The sequence below is a fragment of the Nannospalax galili genome, unplaced genomic scaffold, assembly GCF_000622305.1.
Source record: "Nannospalax galili isolate Female #2095 unplaced genomic scaffold, S.galili_v1.0 scaffold102, whole genome shotgun sequence".
Lineage (NCBI taxonomy): Eukaryota > Metazoa > Chordata > Mammalia > Rodentia > Spalacidae > Nannospalax > Nannospalax galili.
The window spans coordinates 6,529,711-6,547,718 of NW_008351958.1; the positions used below are offsets into that span (position 1 = coordinate 6,529,711).

At 36.3% G+C, this 18,008-nt stretch overlaps 1 pseudogene; it reads left to right on the forward strand.

The window, feature by feature from the left end:
- Positions 1-2,575: 2,575 nt before the first annotated feature.
- Positions 2,576-3,215, forward strand: LOC103746650 (annotated as a pseudogene).
- The last annotated feature ends 14,793 nt before the right edge of the window (positions 3,216-18,008 follow it).

Consider the following 18,008-nt stretch of genomic DNA (forward strand, 5'->3'; position numbering starts at 1 on the left):
CGTACCATGACACTTGCCAACATATGAGAATGAACTTTGAGAATATGAGAGAATTTTTGCCCAAGAGTTTAAAGATGTAAAAATGCATAAATTCAGTACTTATCATAAAAGCCATCTACCGTAATGATTTGAAAAGAAAGAAAAAATATCTTAAGTTATGCACATACTTAAGATTGAAAAATACGTTCTGAAATGGTTATTTTTCTTATGCTTATCATAATTCCATTTGCGTTCATTTGAATGCAATTTACCATGGTCATGGCATTCCAAGGAGAGTCTATGAAGATTGTGTTGTGATATCAAATGGCTATATGGAAACAATTTTGATAAGTCCGTGGACATCACATTATAATGACAAATTATGACAAAATGGTTTCATGTTTCCATGGTGACCAAATTACATTGTCAAATTGATGGTCAAAGGAGGTCAATACAAATCTACACAAGCTAGATTGTGATGGTACAGAAGTGTGAAGAAATAGCTCCCCAAATTGGGGAGGGGGTATGCTGTGATGTCAAGATTATGGGAAAGCAATATGTAGGATGATGTCAAAACTGTAACACAAAAGATCAGTGGAAATCCAACAGCAGCTTGCACAATGACAGTCCAGTAGAACACCACTAGTAATTCACATTTCACCAATAGTGAAACAAATACAGCCAAACCAAGAAAATGGCAAGCTTGCACATTAAATATTCTGATTCCAAATACTGCTTCATTTTAAGTTCTCAGACACTGGATGCTTAGCCATGCAAGTTAGAGTAGGAAGCTATGTTACAAACTGGTGGATGATTTTATCAAATCTGTTTAGATGTAAATTACTTTCTTCATTTACAATAGAACTGGGAAAGGACCCACAGGGAGACAATCTGATTAATTCTGTCCTCTCTAAAAGGTTTCCCCGGCAGATTTTTTTGCTGTTGAAATGTCTTGGGGCATGCTTCTCCCCTATTTCGGTATGGTTGTCACACCTTTTAATTCTTCTTTCCTAAAGATGTTAAAATATTTACAGTTAAAATTTGTATTGTATAAATTATATACCAAGTAGTTTAACACTTCCTTAAACCTGATGCTGTCAAGGACAGTATGAAGCTCAATGCTTCACTGATGCAGTTATTCCCCTGTGTTCCTAAATTATAAATTATATTGGTGTAATTTATCTTGAATAGGTGCAATAAATATTTTAACCTAATGCTAATGCCAATCAGTTGGGTTGTTATATGCAAATGGAGTAAAATGCATTTATCATGGCTTCTCAGTTCAAATCTCCCTTACTTCCAATGATAGCTCTGACTTCTTGCAGAAACAAGTGACAATATACTACTGAACCACAGAAGAGCATTCTGATTAGTTAAAAAACAATTGTTACCTTCTGCAAGTTAAGAAAAGAAAATTATGCATCATTCTATCCTTTTTGTAAAAATTCATCCAAGTGTGAACCATTCCATGTGGTACATTTATCATCTCATGTCATGATTAATGCCATGGCTTTGTATGCAAATTCATTTATCCATGCTAAATATATGACTTTAACATGAGTATTTTAGTTGAAATTTGTATACAAGATAGTTTAATAGTAATGTCAGCCAAATAATTTTAAAGATTTTTTTTTTGTAATATCTATCAGTTGGTTTTAAATGCTCTGGTTAAGTCAATCCATCTGCTTAACAGAGCATGAGTAGTCTTAGTTCCTTAGTTCATTTGGTTCCTCCTGTTCCTTCTCCTCCTCTTCTCCCTTCTTTAATAGTTTTTGTTACTTTTTGAGGAAAAAACAGATGGTGAAATTATATATATATACAAATTAAAATTTTCCTGAGGCTCTTTGTTCAAATATCTAATGTAGTATAAGACCTACAAAGTGTAGACAACCTCAATCGTACTTTAAAACTGTCATATTGCTTGCAGTCTTTCAAGTGGGATATAGAATCAAAAACAAAATATGTCCTGAGCAGTACAATTATGCAACTGAGACCAGTTAAAATCAAATATAAAGAGGAAAAGGAGGACCAGGAGAAAGAAGAAGAGGAAAAGGAGTAAGAAAAGAAAGAGGAAGAGGAGGAAGAAGAGGAAGAGGGCGATGAGGAGGAGGAAGAGCTTCCCACAATGTTCTTTGCCTAGCACCTATCAGTGGAATCCTGTGTCTGCTAATTTTTTCAAGTGCGACAATTCCTTTACTTCCCTGAATCTCATTTTTCTTTATACAAGCTATTATAGACAGGGATTGTGTTTTTCATTTAAGGCACATAAGTAGAAGCCATTTCTCTATCAGCTTGGCATAACAAAGGAGAAGAGAAGGAATTCAAGAATTATTTGGGTCTTCCTGAAGGTTAAGAACAAAAAGAAGATGCACCTGGACTTTCCCAAGAGCCCTCTGCGATTTTTAAACGTCGGGTGGAGTTTGGGGTTCTTCGGGCGTAAGCCCTCTTGCTTACTGAAAGAAGACACTCCTGCCTTCCTCAGTGGAAAACGTGTTACTGTCCGTAAGTGTCTACTACTGAAGACATCCCTGGTGGTTCTTTAAGCCACAAAACATTGTCCAAGCTCGTGTGACATCAGCCCTGTCAAATTTCCACGATGCTGGGCCTTGAGGGAGGTGAAGGTTATGTGGTCAAACTCTATGGGCTACGGTTGTCCTGCTCAATTGAGGACATACAAAACTTCCTCTCTGCACAATTCCTGATGGGTCGCAGATGTTCATTTCATTTAGACTAGAGAAGGCAGGCAGAGTGGTGAGGCTTTTGTTGAACATGAGTCAGAAGATGATGTAAATTTGGCTCTGAAAAAAGACAGGGAAAGCATGGGACACCGATTTATTAAGGTGTTCAAGTCACACAGAACCGAGATGGATCAGGTGTTGAAGCACAGTGGTCCAAACAGTGCCCACAGTGCCAATGATGGCGTTGTGAGGCTTCCGGGACCACCACTTGGAAAGACAAAGGAAGAAATAATTCAGTTCTTCTCACAGTTGGAAATTGTGCCAAACGGCAGCACATTACCTGTGGACCCAGAGGGCAAGATTACAGGGGAGCTCCCGGCAGTTTGCCTCACAGGAGTTAGCTGAGAAAGCTCTAGGAAGCACAAGGAGAGAATAGGGCACAGGTACATTGAAGTGTTCAAGAGCGGTCAGGAGGAAGTAAGGTCATATGAATTTGCCACCCATGAAGAAGGCGTGGCAGCTATGTCGAAGGACAGGGTCAACATGCAACTGAACTGAAAAGAATGCTTCCTGAATTCAACAACTGGGGCCAGCAATGGGGCTTATAGCAATCAGGTGATGCAGGGCATGGACATATCAGCAGCCCAGGCCTCCTAGAGTGGCCTGGAGAGCCAATCAGTGAGTGGCTCTTACGGGGCTGGCTACAGCTGTCAGAACAGCATGGGTGGATATGATTAGGATTGTAGGAACATTCAAGTTATTTCAATCAAAAATAAATTTTCATAGGCAGCCAATAAGCAGTGAAGAGAACTTTATAACTCTAGAGGAAGCTAGGGACCCCATTTTGCACCATGAGTTTGTGAAATCTGAATTAAAAAATGACCTCTTCAGTGTTTCTCATGCAAACTTTTCTTCCAACATGTAATATTGGGTAAACTAAAACTATTTTCTTCTGCTTTTCTCAATTAACGGTTTGGTAGAATACTTCAGAGTGATGTTATCTGAGTTAAAGTAGTTTAAGTATGTTAAGTGTGGATCTTTTATAGCACACCACAGTGTACAAATTGGAGACATGTACTTTTTTGGAGAACTCAAAGGTGCTAGATCCCTGATTCAAAGATAAGCATTTCTCATTTTCATTCTAGTTTATACTTTCATTTAAAGTCTTTTAGGTTAACTTTAATCTTTTTAAAACATAGTTTTGAGTATTGAGACACAATACTAATGCTGTAGGAATTGGTGAGGCCTTGACTTAAAGCTTTTTTTGTACTGAGATTTCCTTTTGTGTGTATTTTGCTAAGTGAAACTTGTTAAATTTTTTTGTTAGCTAATTTTTTTTTTCTTAAAGACTTTTTCGCAATGAAAAAATAAAAGAATTATTTGACTTTGCGGCACATTGAGCATTCTTTGCCTGAAGAGCTGGTGGGATATATGTTAGTTACATTTCTGTTGGTGTGATAAAATACCATAATGAAGCACAATTAATGAAGAGTTTAATTTGGTTTATGGTTCCAGAGGGCTAAATGTTCATAATGCTGGGGAAAGTGTGGCAGCAGGAACAGAAAGTGAGAGATCACATCTCAGCTGCATACACATGAAGGCAACTGGAACACCAGGGCAAACTGGAAGTGGGCAGGACTACGGACCACAAAGCTCACTCCCAGTGATGCACTTCCCTCAGCAAGGCTGCAGGTCCTAAAACTGTCATAAGTTCCTGAAACAGACTAACCCAACTGAAATCAAAGTTTCAAATACTTGAGACTATGGGGGATATTTCTCATTCAAGTCACTGCAGGATATCATGATTTTGTTACATACTGAACTTAAAGAGCCAGTGTTTTTCACAAAATTCTTCCCATCTTTATGACAATATTCTGTCTAATCCAAAGAAGAAACACAATCTCTCTCTTTTGACGTTTTTGACATTCCTTTATTACTAATTAAATACAGTTTATTAAAAGTTATGATCAACAACCATTTTAGACTTTCTAGAGGAAAATTTTAACAAGGTGAAATATTACCTGAATTTATGAAGTGAGGAACTGCTTCATAAAGAAATCAGAGATGCTAATTGAAGCAGAGGTATTCAAAAACTGCGAGGGAAAGAAAGTTACAATATAGATAAAGCAAGAAGGGAGCTCTGCTGTTCGTCCTTATTGTCCTTTACTTCTAGTTCCTGTTTCTTTTCATACACACACACACACACACACACACACACACACACACACAAACACACACACATATATAAAATACCTCATTGTTACACATTATCGGTACATGATTTCATAATTACCTTGCTAAGACAGTGTTAGGGTACCCGTGGACTATGTTGCCTCCTAAGTGTCTTTGCTAACCTAGGGCTTTTGGCCATGCCAGAGTATATATTTATCCATGATTCATTAAAGGTCATGTGTCCTGCTGTTGTGCAGCTTAATTTCTGGATTTGTTATAGGGTAAGCTCAGCCATGCCTGTGTAACCCATCTCCAATAAAATTGCTATACTGTAATGCTCCTATGAGCATCTCTGGTTGGCAGCAGTCCATGTTATGCCACATGCTCTATGGAAAAGGAACAGAGGAGCCACTCCCTTCATTTGATTAGTCTGTATAGTTTCTCCAGCCTGACCATAGACAAACAAACAGTTTTACCCGATAAAACTCAAGGGGAAATGTTGCTCTGCCCAGACGGGTGCCCAACCAGTACAGGTGCCACCGTCAAGGCCATTCTTACAAAGAGAGTGAAGAGGAGACTTGGACCATGCTTTAAGTCACTCTGAGGTGATACTCAGTGCTTGTTCAGCCCTAGAACTCTGGTCACCCTTTATCTCACCCCACGACCAATAAAACTTCCATTGAATATTACTCACCAGTGACCCCCACACTGGCCACCATGATCTACCTGACTTACTACCAAAGGCCTTTTCTAGGATGGAGATGGAGGAGTCTGTGCGTTCTTGTTTCCAGACAGCTGCATATACCACTTCAGCAAGTAGTGAAAGCATTAGTATTGGGGCCTTCTTGCTGTAGTTTGTCACTTTGACATCTGGCAGCTCAGGTCTATCCTCTCCAAGCCCTCCTGAACTCATGTTAGCATTACCCATGTGACTCTGCTTGGAGAAAGCAATCAGAAGTTCTGTTTCTGTCCTCTGCTGGACACAGTGATGCATGCCTTTTCCTATCACTGATGCTAATCAGTCTCTGCTCACTCTAGTACACTGTGTTGGAATAGCAGAGCTCTATTAACTTCTGCCTTTTAGAGAATTGTTCAACTGGAGCATGATCTTAGCAACCCATACAACCTCCATGTATTTAAAATCATGCCATCAAGAGCACATAGCACAGTGCTTTCGGTACATTTCTGTTTTCTCAACTGTAATATAAGAAACCCTAAAAAATAAATCTGTTAAGATTTTATGTGCTATAATATATATATGTATTTACTTCCATAAAAGGAACCAAGATACTGTTTGCACTTGGTTTCCAGTTTTACAATAAAAGATTTAAACAGGGCAAGAAATACTAAATTGAACTGAAATTTAAAGATAAAGCAGTAACACTATAGTCTCTTTATTCAAAATTCTAAATTATTATTTTTTTTTGCTAAAACAATTTGGGGGGGCAGTTAGAGAGACGGCTCAGGGGTTTAAGGCACTGACTGCTCATCTGAAGGACCAGGGTTCAGTTCCCAGCACTACATGGAGGCTCAACACCATCTGTAGTTCCAGAGGACATCCTCTTCTGGCCTTTGCTCAGTGCACATGTGGTACACTTACATACATGCAGGAGAAACACTCATACTCATTAACTAAAATCTTTTAAAAATGATGTTGGCAACCATCAAATTTTCTACAATTTAAAAGAAATCAAGCTTAACTTTTCAAGTCTAAAAGGAACATAACAGGAAATTCAATGTTCAAATTTTGTGAGACAGTAAGATTTGAATATTTATAAGACAAGAACTAGATCACAGATAAAGGCTGAACTCTGATATGTGAGCAGGGTATTTTACTGTTATGCTGGATTCCATCTTCGAAAATGTATCCTTAATACTACAACATTTTTCACAATTCAGTTTTCACTTTGTTCTACCACCTCATTCACATACTTCCAGGGAAAGGATATGAAGACTCACTGCCACATTCATATGTGCATAATGCTGACAGATAAATGAAGCATTTCCATTTAGAGTTTGGGATAACACATATCCTAAAGAAATCATGGGAGGAAAAACTGTAGAAAGGCTATATTTGTTTCCCTGTAAAAACATAATTAAGTACCAATCACTGTTGAGAAAACTTTTTCAATGATACTCTGGGTCAAGGGGTCCAAGCTAGGCAGGAGCTTATAATTATTGTTTTCCTGTCATCCCTCTTGGTTGAAAAACATGGTTTTAAGTTTTGTTCAAAAACTAAAGGAAAGGAGGTTCATGCTAGAATACATACGTAGCTGGGGAGCAACTTGAATACTTTTGGGGATGAGAACAGCAAAGAATGAAGGCCAGACTGACAAAACTGATTTGCCTCCACAGCTTGGCGTCTGTATGAGCAGCTGGAGATACAACATATTCAAATACGCCAAACAAAACTGCAAAGGATATTAGACTATGCCAAAGTGTGCTCAACTACAAAGTCAGAAACCTATTCCAGAGGGAGAGGATAGATCAAAACAGAAGCTGATTCCTGTCAAAGGACAAAGGAGGATTTTCTGGAAAGGAAAACTCATGTTCTCAGGATCAGATCAGAATGAATAAGAAAATAAGAAACGAGCCTAACATTAGGGAGTAGGAATCTATGTGGACTCAGTGAGTGTGAGAAGAGAGAAGGAAAGGTGTGGTGATTTAGCCTAGACAGTTTCAAAATACAGTCTGCAGCCTCAGGTCTTTCATTATGAGGTTTTGCATGTTTGATCTCCATGTTTTGACTTGAACCACTTCAAAAAATTGACTAGTCATTACTTGTTATTGGAGACATTTTAAAGGAACAGGTTTGGGAATTAGGAGCTAGTCTTAGAACGGGTGAGATATCTGTTCACTTTCTATGTTCAGATAAATAATGTAGAACCCTATATTTAAACCTAAGAGTGAAAAGAGTCAGAGTGAAAATATAAGTGAGAGTGATTAGTATTTTGTTTGCAAAGACACAGAACACAGGGTATTTGTATTGCAATGGATTTCAAAGGTTTCATAAAATCTTTGGAAATTGAAAGGATCATCTATAGTGTTTTTAAACTCATAAACTATTAAGAAAAATGTGTTAAACAAAAAAGGAGCGGAGTTCCATAGTATATGTGGTGGGGCTCTACAACATTGACAAGTACAGATATAAATTAATCCTACTAAACAATACCCAGAAAGAGGGGCCCTAAGCATAGAATGTATTTAAATTTTTATTTTGATTTATTTCATTTTATGTGTATGAGTGTATTGTTTGCATGTGTGTAAGTGCACCCATGCTCGCAATGCCTGCAAAGCCAAAGGAGGCAATGGAGTCCCTGGAACTGAGTTATGGATGACTGTTAGCTGCCATGTGGATGCTGTGACCTGAATCCTCTGTGAGAGAAGCCAGTGCTCTTAACTGTGGAGTCATTTCTCCAGCCCCAAGACACTGGATTTTTTAAGATAAGTCTTTAAAAACATATTAAGAAAACATTTTAAAAAGAGGAAGGAATAAACTCTATTACAAGTTACTAATGCATGAAGGAAATGACTACTAAGAATCAGCTAGTGGGTTTAGTATAAGAGAAGTCAACGGTTAACCTCACGGTTAGTCAAATTTTGAGAGCAAAACCTGATTTGTATAGATTTACAGTAGCCTAAGAGAAAGGAAGTGGAGGACAGTAAATGTAGAAAATATTTTCTTGTATTTGGGCTGTACAAGGGAACAAATACCTATAGAAGAAATCAGGACTACACAGACCTTTACTTTTTTTCAATATATATTTTTATTGAATTTTTGTTCATTCATACAATATGTCTTAATCATGTTTAGACCCCTTACCCTACTGTACCCCCTATAACCCACCCACAAGATTTCATGCATTCTGTCATATATGTTAAGGCCTACGGAGCCAAGTTTGTATACTCAGACTTCTGGTGTGAGTTTATCTACTGAAGCCTGTTCAGCCTACCTAGTGTCACTCCCTCAAAGAATACCACTGTTCCCTTGTCTTTTACCTTTTCAGTAGTTAGAGATAGCAGTAAGGATGTAAGCATAAGAAAGTGATTTGAGGTTCAATGAGAGATGAAGGCTTATGATGCAAAGGAGGACTGTGTATTGATGCCTAGGAATCTAGGAGAAGGATGTATTTCACTGAACAAGGGAAAAGGACTGACATAGTCATCAGTACACCTAGGTCACAGTCCATCCTTTGTTATAGGATAATATATTGTGTTGGGACATGTTTTACCTGGTGTCTTCTCAAGAGCCTTACTGGGCTTACAGGACAGGAAAAAAAAAAAAAAAAACAACAGGTAACATGAGAACAGAATCTTGTCCCTATTGTTTTGTAACAAATAGTTCTTTAAGTAATTCCTAAACAAAGACATAAAGTTAATATAGATAAGACATAAAATTGATATAAATATTTCTACAGCAACTTCATGTATGGATTAGTTTCCTGGGATTGCAATAAATTAGTAACTTAATAAAAAATCATTCATTTATCCAATGCTCAAGACCAGAAGTTCAAAATCACATGTCAGCAGGTCCAGAATTCCTCTGAAATTTCTGAGAGAGAATTTGTTCTATATTTCTTCCAGATCCTGGTAGCTGTCAACAACTCTTGCCTTGCAGGCACATCACTCGAGTCCATCTCAATGTCATTGACTTCCTGATCTTCTGTCTACATTTTCTAGCTGCCTCTGGCTCTCTTGCATCTTATGAGAATAGCTGCCATTGGATTTAGTTACCATTCACACAATCCAGAATTAACTCATTCTGAGATTCTTAATTTCATGACCTTTGCAAAAGCCCCTTTTCCAAATCAAGTATCATTCATCCATTCTGGGAGTGTGAGAATGTTTTTGGCGAGGCATCAGTTGATGTACTACAATGTCCCAAACCTGTAAAGCTATCAGGCTTCCTCAAACTTCAAATGCATCTCCATGATTCTCTAGAGGCTCTTGGCAAGTATTCATGTGTTACTTCACTCGGTCTTCAACTTTCCTTATCCTAATCTTTTCTGGCCACATTTGGTGAGTTCACTTGCCATTCTCTCTTTTTTCCATATGTCCTTTCGAAGTATCATTATCTGGGGGAAACCCTGAAAATGTGTTGCCAAAAGTGTCATTTTATGAAACAACAGTAGCCTTGATGGCAATGTTAACTTCCCAGAAATAGTGTTCCCAACACTACTTCCTCTGCTGGATATTGCCTCTGGATGCTGCCAAAGTTTATGAACTGCCAGGAGTGTGTGATATTCCAGGGTGGCAAGGTTGCATTTTGTGAAACCCTCTGTGCCAAGCTTTAATAATGATCAGTTCATGCTCAGTGTTGTTTCAACTGACTTCGCTACCTCACTGTAGAAACAGTTCTTTGATATCACATAATTTTATCCACACATGTATCTAAATTTCATAAACCTTTGAATATCAAATATGTAAAATGTATACAAATATCCTTAATCCTGGATCCTTCTAGCTGATTTGTTGAAACAGAGTCCAAAATCCACTCATTGTATTGAGTTAACAGTCTTTTAAATTATTTCTTCTCCATTTCTCTCCTCTCCTTTCTCCCTCCTCCTGTCTTTTGGTCAGAACACATCACACTTCCCAGGTTAGGTATTTCTAACAGGAAGCACAAGAATGAAAACTGTCCATACTTTTTATTGTGAAAACTGTAGCCAGGTAGTCAGTTCAGCTGTTACTGGTCTGGCGCTGCCATTATGAAACCTCTTACATTTTTTACTTGTTAGATTAAGCAATGTATTAGTGTCTTTTCTGTTGCTGTGATTAAAAACAGCTTAGTAAAAGCAACTTAAGGGACTAAAGGTTTGTTTTGGCTGACAGTTCCCGAGAGATAGATTCTACCATGGGGGTGAAGACATGGAAACAGCAGGGAAGTCGAAGTGGCAGGAGAAGAAAGCTGATTGATTCCATTTCATCTGGAACTAGGAAACAGAGAACAGCAAGTGCAATCAGGTTATAAACTGTCAAACCTGGCCCCAGTATGCTCTTCCTCCAGCAAGGATCCACCTCCCAAAGGTTCCACAACCTTCCCAAATAGCTCCACCAACTGCAGACAATTAATATTCAAACCACAAGCAGTTTTTGACAATCATGACCCATGTTTAGTATTATTCACTAATTTTAGAGGATAAAAATAGACGGTTTTTGCATTCTATAATTTACTTTTTATTAACAGTAAGACAGTTATAAAGAGAAATCTGGCTTCATCTACCATTTTTTTTTTTTTTCCCAGATACTAATTAGTCACTAGGTATTTTCTCCTTCATCAGGATTCAGAGTAATGGTTGTCTAAAAAAAAAAAAAAAAAAAAAAAAAAAAGTCAAAGGTAAGACTAAGAGAATTTGTGTTTTAGTATCATTACAAACGCATAGATTAGAACATGTTTTGATATATTTAATCTAATGATGTACTATGCAGGCAGCACCTATTTGGTAAATGATGTATAGTTATACACACAGATATTCTTCATTCCTCATTCTGCCTCCTTAGCACTCTTTCTCATTGTAGAGATGCTACAATTCATTATACCACCTTCTCCTGAATAACCTTTGACTTATTCCAGGTCTTGCCTATATTGACAAATACTAATTACTCAGGCAGTACCACTGTTTGAACCTAAAGTCTATGCACACTAGGCAAGCACAATATCACTGGGCTATCACTCCAGACTTCTTGTACCTTGTAATTCAAATTAAAGTCACATAAAACTGTCCAGATTAGCCTGAAACTCATTCTCTAGACCAGGCTGGCCTTGAACTTCTGATCCTGCTTCCTCAGCTGCCCATGTGGATGACACTACAGGCTGGTACCATCAACCCTGCTCATACTAATATTGTTTAAAAGTAGAATTGTCTTCAGACACCTCATCAATGAAGAGTACATTTGGAACCTCATTTGCTTATCCTTTTAAAGCCTGGGTCTCCTATTATTATGACAATGTTTTCACAAATTTAATTTCCTTGATTTGGTATACACTATCATAAAAGACAAAAAAATCTATGCTTACAACTATAAACTAAATCCAATGTTGATTAATTTTGACATCAAAATAGTTTGGATGATTAATGTACTAAAGATTACTTCAACTGAAAGTAAATCAATACACTTTAAATGTAGTTTTAAAATAATTTATACCTTTGGTAAAGGAAAAAGTTGGTTTGTAATCTATTTACAACCAGAATAATATATAAAGTTAGAAAGTCACTACTTCATTTTCTCACAATTAAAAAAACCTGAATAATATTTATAGCTAAAAATCACAAACATATTTAAGACTTAGAAGAAATATGGTAAAATTATACTTAGTTTCTCATTCCTTTGTGATCACAGCTGTATGTTAAAAAATTAATTTCAAATGATGTTTACTTTCAAAATGTATTCCATGTCTATTTGCCCACAGTAGGCTTTTTCCCATTAGAATTAGCACCTTTCTTTTGTTCATTTAACAAGTACTTACTTCTAATACCTTGTGAATTTGGAAATTTTAATGTTCTAAATTTTAAACTTTACTATTCTTAAATATGAAACTAAGTTGCAATGGCTATAAAATTGCAATTTATGGCATACAAACTTCATATAAAAATAGTGAATTTGAAGAGCCTTCTGCTTCAGGATCCACCTAATTTACATAGACTTATGAAAATTAACAGAAAACATTATGGAAACAACTCATTATGTCTTTTGGTGAGCTGCTTCACACATATTTGCATTAAATTTCTATGAGGGATGAGTTACTAGGAGAAAAGTAGTAATGATTTATAAGAAGAAGAAAGCAAGATATGTACATCTTCTTATAACTTAGATAGACAAGGGAAGGAAGAGAAGAAATATTTACTTTTTCTGATTCTTAAGGATTATAGGAACATGTAAGAATTGAAAAAGAATGAAATATGTGAGCCTTATACCCTAGCGATAAATGTGGGAATATTTTGGAAAATAAGGGAATATTTTGTCTTCTCATGCTTTAAACTTTAGGAAAAGATTATTTCACATGTGATTCATTTTATACATCTGTATTTTTTATTTGTATTGAGGAGGGCATGCTTTTTCAACACACATGCACATGCACACACATGCATGCACACACAGATAACATATCTCCATGAACTTCTACCTTCAGCCCTAAAAGCCCAGTGAGATGGATTATTGAAGAAATTATGGTTTACTCTCTTTTTTTTAAAAAAAATATTATTTTTATTTTATGTGTATGAGTGTATTGCCGGTATGTATGTAAGTGTACCTGCATTGTGCAATGCCTGAGGAAGTCAGAAGAGAGCTTCGATTGCCCTGGAACTGGAGTTACAGACAGTTGTTAGCCACCATGTGGATGCTGGGACTCAAACCCAGGTCTTCTGTGAGCACAGGTAGTGCTATTAAGCACTGAGCCAGCCCCTGTGGCCTACTCTTTAGAAAAGTGCTCAATAATGAGAATTTATAACAGGTCCCTTTCAGAACCAAAAAACTTAGACCAGAGAGTTGTAGTTTGTCCTAACCTAAAAAGACATTATAGTCAGATGAATAGGCCATGGAGGATCTGTTATAAAAATAGAGGCAAGAAAGAATCAGCAAGCAAAGGCAACCAGGTTCTTATGCTATTGTAACTCCCAAACCAAGACTTAACAAAGCCACCACTACAATGACATGCATGTCCCAGTCTTTATAGGAACATCATCATGTCCTCTAAAGGAGACAATGATCAATGACCATATGGGAGATTCTCTTCTCCTTGTATACTCTGATAGCATAATCCACTTTGTATTGTCGTGAAGATGGGAGGACAAAAGAAAAGGGTAGATGCCTTAGTTTGCACTGCTATAGCAAAATCACCAGGAGAAAAAAAAATGGCCTTCTCACCGTTTTGTAACATGGACACCTAGATCAATGAACTATATAATTCAGGGTCTTGTGAAAACCTAATCTCTCTGTTCCCACAAAGGCACCTTGAAGATGGCACCTCATAAGGCAGGCATCACATGGTCAGTAGGACATTTTGGGGATGAAGGGATGACTCAGCGGTTAAAAGCACTGACTGGTCTTGGGTTCAATTCCCAGTACCCACATGGCAGCTAACAACTGTCCATAATTCCAGTTCCAAAAGATCCAATGCCTTCCTCTGACCTCCTTCGGCATTGCAGGACAGGAGCGCACTTACACACATGCAGGCAATACACTCATAAATATAAATAAAAAATAAATTATTTTTTTTAAAAAGTTAAAAAGGCCTTTTTAGCTTCCCCAATTCTCTTACAGGGTGATGATCTTGTTGATGAGAATTTACCCTCATGACTTAATCATCTCTGAAGTGTTCCACTTCTCAGTAGTGTATTACATCGATCAGTTTTGGAAGATGAAAACATTCCAGCTGTAGCACCAACAACCTAAAATATACCATCTCAAACTATCCCAAACATGAAGTAGCTTTGAAAAGGCTGTATATTTTACTGAAAAGAGAGTGTTTATTCCAGTAGGAACTGTCGTATTAAAATTTTTCCTTTGATCATTCAAATACCTTTCATTTTAAAGTAGCTACATTGTTTTAGATGTCTACGAGTCACAGTTTTAAACTGTTTTCATCTGACTTTACTCCAGAAAGTAATTTAATTTAGGAGAAGTGTATTCAAGAGGAATTTATTATGAAAAATAAAGCAAAATAAGGAGGTTTTGAATGCATAATCAAACCAGTCACTGGTCTGGACATAGGAAATAATCTGGCTGGGAATGTCTAAGGAGCTATACAGACTGTGTTGGAGAACTGATCACTAAACAGATGGATGATGGCAGTGCATGTGCACCCGCCCTGCTATCTTTCTCCAGTGTTCATTTCCACAAGCTCCCTGGTCCGCATCAGCATCATCCTGCCAGGTTCCTACAAGTCTTTCACAGGGAAGCACCAGGACAGCAGATGGGAAATTAGACACCACTTGGAACAAAGGGCTGCCAATTGTATCTGTGTGTAAAGTAGACTGAATGTCATACAGGGTGAAGCAAAGAAGGGCCTAGAACTCAATCTGACTACCCCCATAAATTTCCTAACAAAGCTGCTAGAGCAAAGCAAGTGATTAACAAATGAGAGCTGTTTTTGTTACCTGACACATTTCCCATGAATTATGTACACCCTAAGATTACATTAGATATAATCTTACCAGGCAGAATAGAAAATAGTATCCAAAGAAATTACTTTAAATACAAACAAATGAGATATAAATCATCACCTCCAATACCACATAGTATTGTAGCAAAGGAAACAGAAAATAATTATGGTGGTGATTGTGGTATAATCATAAAAATTGTCCTTTATTGGGTAATACTGCCTTGCTACACCTTGTTCCAATGATTTCTACTGAACAATGGAATGATGTGCAATGCATTGAAGCCAGACCAAGAAGGTGGGAGAAACATGATCAACAAACACTCTTTAAATAAGGAAATATATTTTTGTGGAGCCAATACATAAGAAAACATGTTTTATAAAAGAGTGAAATCTTTCTCTCTCTCTCTATATATATCTTTATATACACATATGTTTTATATATACATATATAAATAATTCTAGTAAAGCATTAAAGTAATGCCCAAACACACATGTGGATAATATATAAGAATTTATATTCTTAAAAAATACTGTTTTGATATTCCTGGTGAAATAAGAATGGATATATAAATAAGGAAATAATATTCACTCTTCAGGTTGTGAGAACAAGGAAGTCAGAAATGCAAATATTCATGGAGAGCAATTTTCAAAAAATGGGCAAGTGGAGAAAATACGGAGAACAAATATTAAAGTTCATTTAAGCAAGAGGAATATCTGTTTGTATTTGTCAGTAGAAACTTTGAGAATTGTTATCTTGAACTGTCTCCAAGGAAGAACAGGATCTGCAATTGTAAGGAAGAAGTGTGCTTACAAATCAAACAAAAGCATACAAGTAACCAAAAGTTTCATTTATAAAGGAATGATTTGTGGTACTTAATATCTAAGTACTATAGACTATATTAGTTCAGGGCTAATGACCTACAGCTCATTTAGCTGATTAACTATAATAGTTCTATAATTATAAACATAATATACTTACACAAATAACTGTCCAAAATAAATATTCCTCTTTGGGGGGATATTGAAAATTGAGTGCTTTCTGTTCCACAAAGTCATATCTAGTTCCAGGCTGTTTGAAATTATGTCATCTCAACATATACAGTTCCAATTTTCCAGGAATGATGTCAACTAGGAGATAAGAGAAGGCTAGGGAAGGTATGCCATGCTAACTGTGATGGCCCAGAAGTGACATGTATGCTATCTATTTCACTGGCAAAATCTTGTCACACAACATTATTAAATTAAAGGATGAGGGTTGTAGCCCTTGGATAAGGAGTTATTTTTGTATCACAATGCTGTTATTGAAGACATAGTCTGCATTTTACTGGCCAAGTTTTCTCTATCAAATAAGATCTTATGTCTGTGTAGATGATGGTGCAAATTACTGTTTCTTTGGGGAGAATATGTACAACCTAGTTGTTTACTTCACTGAAGGAAGATGTTCTCTGCTTTTCCAGATAAAGGATAAAAAACAACAAATAGCAACAAAACAGGATATTGAAAGGGAATAGAAGACAAGAAAGACCATATTTTAATATTCTAAACATTGGTTCATAATAATTATGGGGACCAAACATAAATAAAGGTTAAGTTTGCCATCGGAGATAAATACAGCTTGGAATAGACATAGCCAGCAGTGAATTTGGCTACTTAAATTTAAATATTCAGCCAAATGTTGTGATGTATGTCTCTTAACTCTTGTTCTAGGGAGGCTGAGGCAAGAAAAGAAACAGCCAACACCAGTGGTGTTATATAAAGAGACCCTGTATAAAATACTACTACCAATAAAAAAAATAAATACATGAAGTATTTAAGGAACTTAGAACTTGGGACCAAATAGAAAATGCAGCTCACACAATGTCTTGGCTTTCATCTTGGGAAACCCAGGGAATAAGGCCAAGGATCCATTCTGTACACAGTTTTTGATCTACAAAAACTATGACATAATAAATGAGCTGGGATTAAATTGGTAAGTTTGTTACTGCAACAGTAGATATTAAATACGGCTTCTTTGACAATTGCATTTTCTAACATTTTTTTATGTGTATGTGTGTAATGCCTGCATGTGTGTAAGTGCACCCATGTTGTGCAACACCCATGGAGGTCAGAAGAGGGTGTCGGATTCCCCTGGAACTGGAGTTATGGACAGATGCTAGTCACCATGTGGATGCTGGGAATCGAATCTAGGTCCTCTGCAAGAGCAGCCAGTGCTCTTAACCATTGAGACATCTCTCTAGCCCCCTATTTTCTAACTTTTGTTTGCAGGGATGTTCATCTGAGTTTTGTGTATTGACTTTGAGTTAAATTAACATATGGAGTTGATTTGTTAATTCATTTGGATTTTTCAGACTTTAAATGCTATTCTCAAAAAAAATACAATTTATTTTTTTACTAAGGCAAAGTAATTTTGTGTGTTTTTAAAATGTTTGTCTTATTGTCCTGGTTGGCACCTCTGGTATCATATTAAGTAGAGACAATGAAAAGTGACATCTTCTATTTTTTTCCCAGTTCCAAATAAAAAATTCTCAATATTCCACCATCAATTGTAACATACACCAGAGTACTATTATAACTTTTATCAAGCTAAGGATATTTTTGTTTATTTTTCCTTAAAACTCATAGTAAATTCTTACTGAATGTTAGTAAATTGTTTTCCTGTATCATGTAACTATTTGATTTTTCTTCTTTTAAAGTATGAATTGATTGCAAAATACTAAATCAAACTTATGGTCTCAAATAAACATTTACGAATTTTTCATTTATGCTTACAATCCTAAATTATTAAAAAATAAGTGATAAGTTTTTGCTTTTTTTCCTTGTAATATTTTTTTCATGTGTGATTTGAAGATCATGATGATGTTATAAAATAAGTTGGGAAAATAAATTAGAAAATACTCTCTAATCTCTTGAAAAGCTTATGTCAAATTTCTATTATAACTTCCTTTGATAGCATTAAGTTTAGTTTGCTTTGGCAAAATACGTTTTGCATATATTTTCTTTGTTGATTTTTTTAAAAAATAACATTTTGAAGCTATTTCACTTAATTCAATTATTAATAGTCTTTTATGTAAGGGAGA